At 43.1% G+C, this 9636-nt stretch overlaps 1 protein-coding gene across 1 annotated transcript in view; it reads right to left on the bottom strand.

Annotated features, from left to right (window-relative positions):
- LOC116979505 (serine-rich adhesin for platelets-like) overlaps positions 1–9636 on the bottom strand; it is a 1930096-nt gene that overhangs the window by 202757 nt on the left and 1717703 nt on the right. The window lies entirely within an intron of this gene.

Here is a 9636-nt window from a genome sequence, read left to right on the forward strand (position 1 = left end):
CTGATTCAGCACCATCCATCACGACCACATCTACTTCGGTATCCACCAATACCACGGCTATTACCTCATTACCGACAAGCTCCACTACGACAACCACAACAGTCGTGCCAACACCATCTGCTAATAGAGGTAAGTGCATGAATTATTTATGATGATATGAAAGTAAGATGATATTAAAACGTGATGTCCCCTTGGAATAAGTCAAATAGTTTTGAAGCATATTTCAAGCTTAGATAAATTCTAAGGAACAATGAAAATAATATTTTGATTTAATATAATATAAAATAAAATATTTAGTATTTAATATGATATTAAAGAGAACTAATGATCTTTGCAGCATGATGTGAAATGATGGTGCAAGCAAATTCACTAGTAGCTTTCAGAAGGAATAAATATATCAAAAAATGTTTATTTTCTGTTGTACGCAAAAGAATGAGACTAGAGACACAAGGAAATGTAGATGCTGGAATCTTGAGTGAAACACAAAGTGCTGGAGTAACTCAACAGGTCAGTCAGCATCTCTGGATAAACTGGGATTCTTCTTCAGACTGATTGTAGTCTGGGTGAGAAACCCAGACAAGAGGTGTGAGCAAGACAAAGTCTGGCAAGTGATAGGCGGATACAGGTGAGGGGGGTTTGATTAGCAAATGGGTGTTCAAAAGCTAGAAAAGAAAATGATATAAAAGGGGGCCTGATAAGGAGAGAAGAGGAGTGAAATATAAAGACAAAGGGTGGGATAATGGTGGATGGGAACGGGGGAGATGGAATAGTGAAATAAATTGTGGCAATGATGGTCAGGGATGAGAGGAGAGGAAAGTGGGAGTTGTTACTTAAAATTGGTGAATTAAATGTTCATATCATTGGGTTGTAAGCGGAATATAAGGTGTTGTTTGTTCAGTTTACTTGTGGCCTCCCTCTGACAATGGAGGAGACATAGGACAGATAAGACAGTATAGGAATGGGTGTTAAAATGGTTGGCAATTGGAAGGTTCAGCAGGCTTTGGCAGACTGAGTACACACATTTGGCAAAATGGTTGCGTGGTCTACATTTGGCTCGTCAATGCAAAGGAAACCACAACCGGAGCACCAAATGCAGTAGCTGAGGTGACAAGGTATGGGTGGAGGTGTTACATGTCCTGTAATTGTAGGGGACATTACCGGGGAAAGGGGTGGGATTGAGTGGGAAGTGATGATTGAAGCAATGATTTGAAGAGGGAGTGGTCTATGCAGAAGGGAGGGTGGGGATAGGAAGATTCTGCTTGGGATCATGTTGAATGTGGGGCAAATGTCAGAAAAGGGTGTGTTGAAGAAGAGGCTGGTGGGTTGAAAGTTGATGCCGAGGGGCATCTACCTTCGTTCTAGTTTGGGGGAGGGGGAGTGCAAGTATAATTGCTGGACAGTGAGGAGAGGGATCCATCAATAACAGCAGTGGGTGAAACCACGATTATTAAAAAAAGAGGACATATTGGATGTCCTGGAGTGAAAAGCTTCATCTTGGGAAAAGGTGTGGTGGAGGTGCAAAAATTGAGAGGCGAGGCTGACATGCTTGCAAGAGGCAGGATGGGAGGAGGTGTTGTGAAGATAACTGGGAGTCGCTAGGCTTGTAGTAGACATCAGTGTATCTATTGTGATGGAGACACAGATATTGAGAAAGGGGAAAGTGTCAGAGATAGTCCAGTAAATTTGAGGGCAAGGTGGAAGTTATGATAATACATATGCTCAATATTGAATAACAGAGCAGTTCCTATTTTCTTCTTATTGCAGATAGATCTGTCAGACTTACAATTTTATTACCACAAAATGATCACAGATGTAGCCAATTAGATGGGACTGAATGTGCCAGAAAATATGTTCTGCCTATATTCAGAATTCTAATTATAAATGGTTTATTTAAATATATATGTTTTGAAGCTGTTTGAAAAAAAAAATTATGTTCAAATGATGCACCTTAGTATTGGAATAATAAAAATCAAGTATTTTGTTTCAAATTGTCCTGAATTTAGCTGCTAATACAACTCTATTTGAAGAGGGTCACATAATTAGATAGTTTTATAATGGTGGTAGAGAGGGAATGGAGTGGAGCTATATATTATTTTAGTTTAGTTTAGAGATACAGCGCAGAAACAGGCCCTTCGGCCCACCGGATCCGTGCCGACCAGCGATCCCCACAGATTAACATTATCCAACACCCACTCGAGACAATTTTACATTCACACCAAGGCAATTAACCTACAAACTTGTACGTCTTTCTGTCATCAGAACAATGAAAGAAGCAACCAGTCCTCCCCCCTACCTCTTCACATGCACAAACATTTCCCCTGACTAGTTTATATTACCATTAACAGATATATTGAACAATTTGGTCAGACTTTATGAATTCATTTTCATTTTGTAATTAGACATTCAATAAATGTCAATTATAATAAACTATTCCAATGTTTTCTTTCAGCTCTTCCTGACAGAAGAGTCAATATTACATTGCCTGTAATCAGCAGTAGTAGGAGTTCAAATATTTCAGGTCAGGTTCATGAAAAGGTATGCCAATTTTATTTCCCTTCCTTGCTTGTTGAACTTTTTTATTTGTAGACAGAGTATTTAAGTATTCTATATAATGGTTAAGAGTGATAATTTCTTCAAGATGTTTACAATAATTAACAGCACACCAATGTGATGCAGAAGTATAACATAAAATGTTGTCTCAACAAGCTAATGTTAGATTATTCCAAATCAAGAACACTAAATAGCCTAACGTTGCTGGGTTTCACACAAAATCAAGATTAAAACATTCTTACATCAGTCCACGGGGGATTAGGCATCCACTGAGTCCGCACCGACCAGTGACCCCCGCACATTAACACTATCTTACACACACAAGGACCAATTTACAATTATACCAAGCCAATTAACCTACAAACCTGCGTGCCTTTGGAGTGTGGGAGGAAACCCACACAGGTCATGGGGAGAACATACAAACTCCGTACAGACAGCACCCGTAGTCGGGATTGAACCCAGGTCTCTGGCGCTGCAAGTGCTGTAAAGCAGCAACTCTACCGCTGCGCCATTGTGGCGCCCTTCTGACACATCTGTGTAATTGTACAGAGTGCCTGGATTTGTGATTTCTGTGTTCAACACATTGTATTAGACTAAAGGGCCTGTCCCACGAGCATGCAACTGCATGCAGCAAGCACGACCAAACTGGAAGCGGGGGTCGCACGGAGGTCGAGTGATCCCCGTACAGGGCCGGTCCCACCAGCATGCGACTGCATGTGGCGAGCGCGACCAAACCAGAAGCGGGGGCCGCGCGGAGGTCGAGTGAGTGACGTGAAGTTCGAGCGAAGTCCGCGGGAAGTTCGCTCGTGACGTACGGCGTTGAGACGGTGCGTACGCCGTCAAGACGCTGCATATGCCCGTCGATGCGGTGCGTACGGCCTCAATGCAGCTGCGGGCTGGCAGGCTGTTGCCACGCGGAATTTTTGAACACTGTCAGTTTTCCGGAGCCCCGCGCGATGTCGGGACCAGCTCCGCACAACTCCATACGGCTCCAGCGATCGAAGTGGGATCGGCCCCGCGAGACCGTACGGCTCAAGCGACCACGTTAGGTCGTGCTTGCCGCATGCAGTCGCATGCTCGTGGGACAGGCCCTTAACACTGCACAGTGCCAATTTCTGCTTCATTACATCGAACAATGTTAACATTGAAAATAAATTAAAAATACTTTGATTTTTATAGATCTATGAAAAGGCAAAAAATGTGAGACGCTTTAAGAATGCTACGGAACCTCTAATATGGTTGGTATAGTTTAAGTCTATAAACTATTCTATACTGGAAACCCTCATTTTAATGGACCCCTTTATAACAGATTTTAGATACAGTGGATGAAGCTGCCAATGCCACTTCCAGCTCTCACTGTCTCCCCAGCTGTTTAGAGCCCCGGCCTCCGACCACAGCCCCGACTCGCAAGGCGCCCAACCGAGCCCTTCTTCACCCGCCACACTGTCTGGTGACACGGCTGTTGTTGCGGCTCATGTTGTAGCCCCTGGGGACAGCGCTTTCTTCAGGCCACCCCCACCGACAGGATGCTCTTGGTCACCTTGGGGCACCCTCTCACCTGTTGCTGCTTCTTGCTGTCGGCGAAGACTTTGGCCGCATGTACCAGGCACCCACCAATCTGTGTAAATAAAACTTGGCCCTCACATCTCGTTTACCTACCTCCATATGACGTCTGAAACATCAAAACCATGGATCATTGAGCAGCCAGCCATGTCCTGTCCCTCTTGTAACCAAGTCTCCATAATAGCCACATCATCATACTTTCAAGCACTGATTCAGGATCTAGATTGATCTACAAGGATATTGGTCCTCCTTGTCCAAGTCAAGGGGAGAACATACAAGCAGCACCTGTAGTCGGGATCGAACGCGGGTCTCCAGTGATGTAAGGCAGCAACTCTACCGCTGTACCACCATGCTGCCCTTGCCACTAAATAGTTCATTTAGTTAATTAATACTAATGTCTTAATTGAAAGACAGTTCGATGCATTTTAAAAGTAATATTTTTGCTCTGTTAATATTTTTTTAACTATTGAAATCCACCAGCAGTTTCTAAACATATTATCAAACATATAGAAACATTGGAAATTGAAAACTGGTGATATAAGCATTGAGTCATAAAGAATGACAACTGGCCAATCAACCCAGCTGGTCCATGACGATCAAGATGCATGATCTACTCTAGTCCCACCTGCCTGCATTTGTCCCATATCCCTCTAAATATTTTCTATTCATGTACCTGTTCAAATCTCTCTATAAATGTTATGGAACCTGCCTCAACTAACTCCTCATACTCCATATTCTACACACTCACCACCATCTGTATGGAAAAAGTTGCCCCTCAGGTTCCAATTAACCTTAAACAATGTCCACAGACCCTCAAATCCTAACAGCATCTTTGTAACTCTTCTCCATTCTCTTTCCAGCTTTACAACATCTTTCTTATAGCAAGGTGACCAAAACTGAACACATATATTACAAATGCAGCCTCAACGTCTTGTATGACAGTAACATAGCATCCCAAATTCTATACTCAGTATGTTGACTGATGAAGGCCAATCTTCTTGACCACCCTATCTACCTGTGATTACACTTTCAAGGAACAATTTCCTGTACCCTTCTTCTGGGCTTCTGAGACATGACCTCCCACATACAAAACCATGCTGACTTAATCCCTTAATCAATACCTGTTTATCCAAATGCATATATATCTTATCCCTCAGAGTACTCTCCAGTAACTTGCCTACCACAGATGTTATACACACTGGTCTACATTTCTCTTTGGCTTTTCTTTGGACCCCATCTTAAATAGAGGCACAAGATTAGCCACACACCAGTATTCCGGTACCTCACCCACATCTAAGGATGGTTTGTAATTTACAGCCATGCCCCCTGCAATTTTGTTCTGTAGCTTCCCGCATTGTCCTCAGATATAGCTGACCAGGCACAAGAGATTTGTCTTCCATTAATTTTCCCAATGTCCCCAGCCTATCTTTTTCCACAGTAAAAACATGAGAAATACTAATTACGGACTTTGCCCATCTCATGCTGCTCCACACAGAGATGACTGCTCTGGTTTCTATGGGTTTAAGAAGGTAGACAAAAGTGCTGGAGAAACTCAGCGGGTGCAGCAGCATCTAAGAAGCGAAGGAAATAGGCAACGTTTCGGGCCAAAACCCTTCTTCAGACTGGTTTCTATGGGGCCCTATTCTCTCTCTCATCACCCTCTTTCCCTTAATTTATAATCTCTTTGGATTACCCTTAATATTATCTGCCAGAGCTATCTCCTACTCTCTTTTTGCCCTCCTGACTTTCTTAAGTATATCCTTAGTTCTTGAAACTCCTCCACTTGATCCCAGCTGTCGATACCTCTCCCATGCCTCCTTCTTTTACCTGACTAGAGCCTCAATTTCTTAAAAGCAGTCAGTGGGTATCAGGGTGGTTGGTGCTTGATCATGATCTCAGATTGTGCAACCTCAGATTGCTCTCCACAGACTGTTCCATTTCAAGAGCATCGACACATGAATGATAAATAAGATAAATGCAGCAAGTGCAAGGGACAAGAGCCATTGTTGTCTTAAGTTCTCCCTCCTTCCCCAATCCCCAGATCTTATAAGGTCATGAAATCATAAATGATAAGAGCAGAATTAGGCCATTCAGCCCATCAAGTCTATGCCACCATTCAATCATGGCTGATCTATCTCTCCCTCCTAACCCCATTCTCCTACCTTCTCCCCGTAACCCCTGACACCCGTACTAATCAAGAATCTATCTATCTCAGCCTTAAAAATATCCAGTGACTCTGCTTCCACAGCCTTCTGTGGTAAAGAATTCCACAGATTCATCACCCACTGACTAAAGAAATTCTTCCTCATCCCATTCCTAAAGGAACATCCTTTAATTCTGAGGCTATGACTCCTAGACTTTCCCACTAGTGGAAACATTATGTCCCATCCACTCTATCCAAGCCTTTCACTATTCGGTAAGTTTCAATGAGGTCCGCCCTCATCCTTCTAAACTTCAGCGAGTACAGGCCCAGTAGGGTCAACGCTCATCATATGTTAACCCACTCATTCCTGGAGAAACACATTATATTCCTTTATAAACATCTCGAGCTTTATCTGAATGATCCTGGGTAGTTCCATGGCCTTCCAATCAATCCTGGTCAAAAGCTGATATCATCCTCTAAGCCCTGCATTCCCTCTCTCTCCATCCCTCTCCCACCCAAGTCACACCAGGTTCCCGTTCTCAAATAGCAAACAGCTAACAATGGCCTGTTTCCTTTATCACCGTTACCTTTTTGCATACCTTTCATTCATTTGTTCTATATCTCTCTACATCACTGTCTGCATTTCTTGTTTCCCTTTCCCTTGACTAGTCTCTTGAATTGGATAATAATCAATAATAATAATGTGTCGTGTCTGCTTTAAATGAACCAGTTATTCCCACAACAAGTTGAACGGCAGTCTGAAAACTTATGATCCATACGACAACTTTTAGAAATGCTTTCAAGTTGCTCAAGTTTGAATGTTTTATTTTTGAAACAGTTCATTTATATAGGCATTGTCATTTTAATCTGAACATAGAGTCATAGAGTGATACGGTGTGGAAGCAGGCCCTTCAGCCCAACTTGCCCTCATCGGCCAACATGTCCCAGCTATACTAGTCCCACCTGCCTATGTTTGGCCCATATACCTCCAAACCTGGCTTATCCTTGTAAGACGTTCAGAATTTTAGTTTTTTATTGTTCTGTTGATAATAATTACAAGTTATCAATTCATATAATAAATACGATGACTAATCTATGCATCTGCCATCCACAAACAGGATACGGGACGGAAATCTGGTTACTTCTGCAGAGCTTCTATTTGAATACAATGCAATGCTGACTGTAATTAATTTTCTAAATAATGAATTACATCCTGCAATTGTGAATGCTTTCAACACTACCACACGTACACGTGTCCAGCGTGCCGTGGCACCTGTTGACCTTGGAACTTTGAATAGAACTGATATTCAAGATATAACCAGATGTAAGTACAAGATTTCAACGTTTATAGAGTGATATGGTACTATGGTGGCACAGTGATATAATAATCTGGGGAGCAGAGTTTAAATCTCGCCACATCAGAGGTGAAACTTAAATCTGGGAAAAGAACAATCGGTCTTGGTAATGATGAACCCTGAAATTTACTAAATTGCTGTAAAAATCAATCTGGTCCATGAATGTCCTTCGGGGAAGATGCCTGTCCTGTCATTCTTGCCTGTCCGGTTACCAGAATGCTGCCTGAATTAGCGGGTATCACCTATAGGGAGAGACTGATCAAACTTGGTTTGTTTTGTCTGAAACATTGGATGTTGAGAGACCTGATAGAATATATCAAATTATGTGAGACATGGATAGTGTAGACAGTCAGATGCTCACTGCAGCTTGATTAATTTTACGTGATATCAAGAAATAGTTCTGAGTACTGAAAGCAGGAAAAGCGTTGGGAGCAGATAGCATCCCCGTTTTGTACTGAAGGCCATAACTAGCTGGGCCTCTACGTAAGGTGATTAATACAATCACAACACTGGCATCAACTCAATAGTGTAGAAATTGCCCATGTATATCCTATTCACAAAATTCAGGACAAATTCAGTTTGGTAAATAACTGTCCAGTCAAGGAGATTAAAGGTGTCATCAACAACGCGGTCAAGCAGCCATTTGTGCAGTTTGGATTTTGTCAGGACTAGCTGCCTGCAAATCTCATCACAACCTTGGTTCAAACATTGACAAATGAGCTTAACTCCAGATTGCCCTGTATTATTAAGCCAACTGACAGCACAGGTAAAATATTAACGTGATTGCAGTCATAACTCAGCAAAATCAAATTTATTCGTCACATGCAACTGAAGGTGCAGTGAAATGAATTTGCCAGCAGCGATACACTTCAAAAAGATCACCCAATACACTATATAATTTAACACAAACATCCACCACAGCATTCTTCACTGTGGTGGAAGGCAAAAAAAGTTCAGTCTGTCCTCCTCCTTTGTTCATCCATGGTCAGGGCCATGAACCCTCCGTAGTCGCCACTACAGATGGCCCGATGTACAGACCCTCTCGTCAGGATAATCTAAACTCTGATGTTGGGACGGTTGAACACACACCGCGGCTTGGAGCATCTGAATCGGCACTTTCCTACTGGAGACCTCGGCTTCAGGATGTTGTAGGCCGCAGGCCGGTGGTCGGAGCTCTTCTCCGGCGATACCCAGCAAGGGGACTGCGGATGGCAAGTCCACGCCACGCCTGCGGCTAGAAACTCCGCAGACCACATCCCCATGATGCCAAAGTCACAAGGCCAGCGATCGGAGCACTCCTTTCTGGTGACCCCCGGCAAGGGTTCGCCCGCTCCGCGATGGAAAAGTCCATGCTGCGCCGGCTGCTGCAGCTCTGGGTCTGACTCTGGGAAAGGCCGCTCCAATCCAAGCTGTTAGGCCACAAGAGGGGAGGCAGAAAAGCAACATGAAAAAAGTCGCCTCTCCGTCGAGGGTGACTGAAGAATGGTTTCCCCCTTTCCCCCCCACACAAGACACACTGAGAACCACCCAAAACAAACACTAAGACAAACGGGAAAAAAAATTGAAATAACGAACTCGCTGCTGGCAAGGCAGCCGACTCACAGTGCCTCCAACTGAGTTCTGATGTAACGAATTATGATTGTGAAAGAACAATCACATCAGCCCTAGGTTATCACTGCTCAGGAAGAACTCAGGGTAATTTCCTATCTGGGACCATTTTCACAAAAGTGCCAGGTAAAGGCCTTTAATAAAGGGTTTACTTGAATAATTAGGTTCCCTTATCAAGTAACCTATCATAAACATCCTCGGGGGTTCCTACTAACCAGACATGAAAATGGAGCAGCCACATCAATGCCATCATAGAATGTTTATTCTGCAGTGAGTGACTCACCATTGACTGCCTAAGGATGTTCGACCTTTCACAAGATGAAAGTCAGGAATATAATGGGATTCTCAACAAAGGTCTAGATGAATTCAGCTCCAAGAATTCTCAAGAAGCATCTGAGAGGAAGCAACCGCTTTGAT

This window comes from Amblyraja radiata, chromosome 13 (genome assembly GCF_010909765.2).
Source record: "Amblyraja radiata isolate CabotCenter1 chromosome 13, sAmbRad1.1.pri, whole genome shotgun sequence".
Classification (NCBI taxonomy): Eukaryota; Metazoa; Chordata; class Chondrichthyes; order Rajiformes; family Rajidae; genus Amblyraja; species Amblyraja radiata.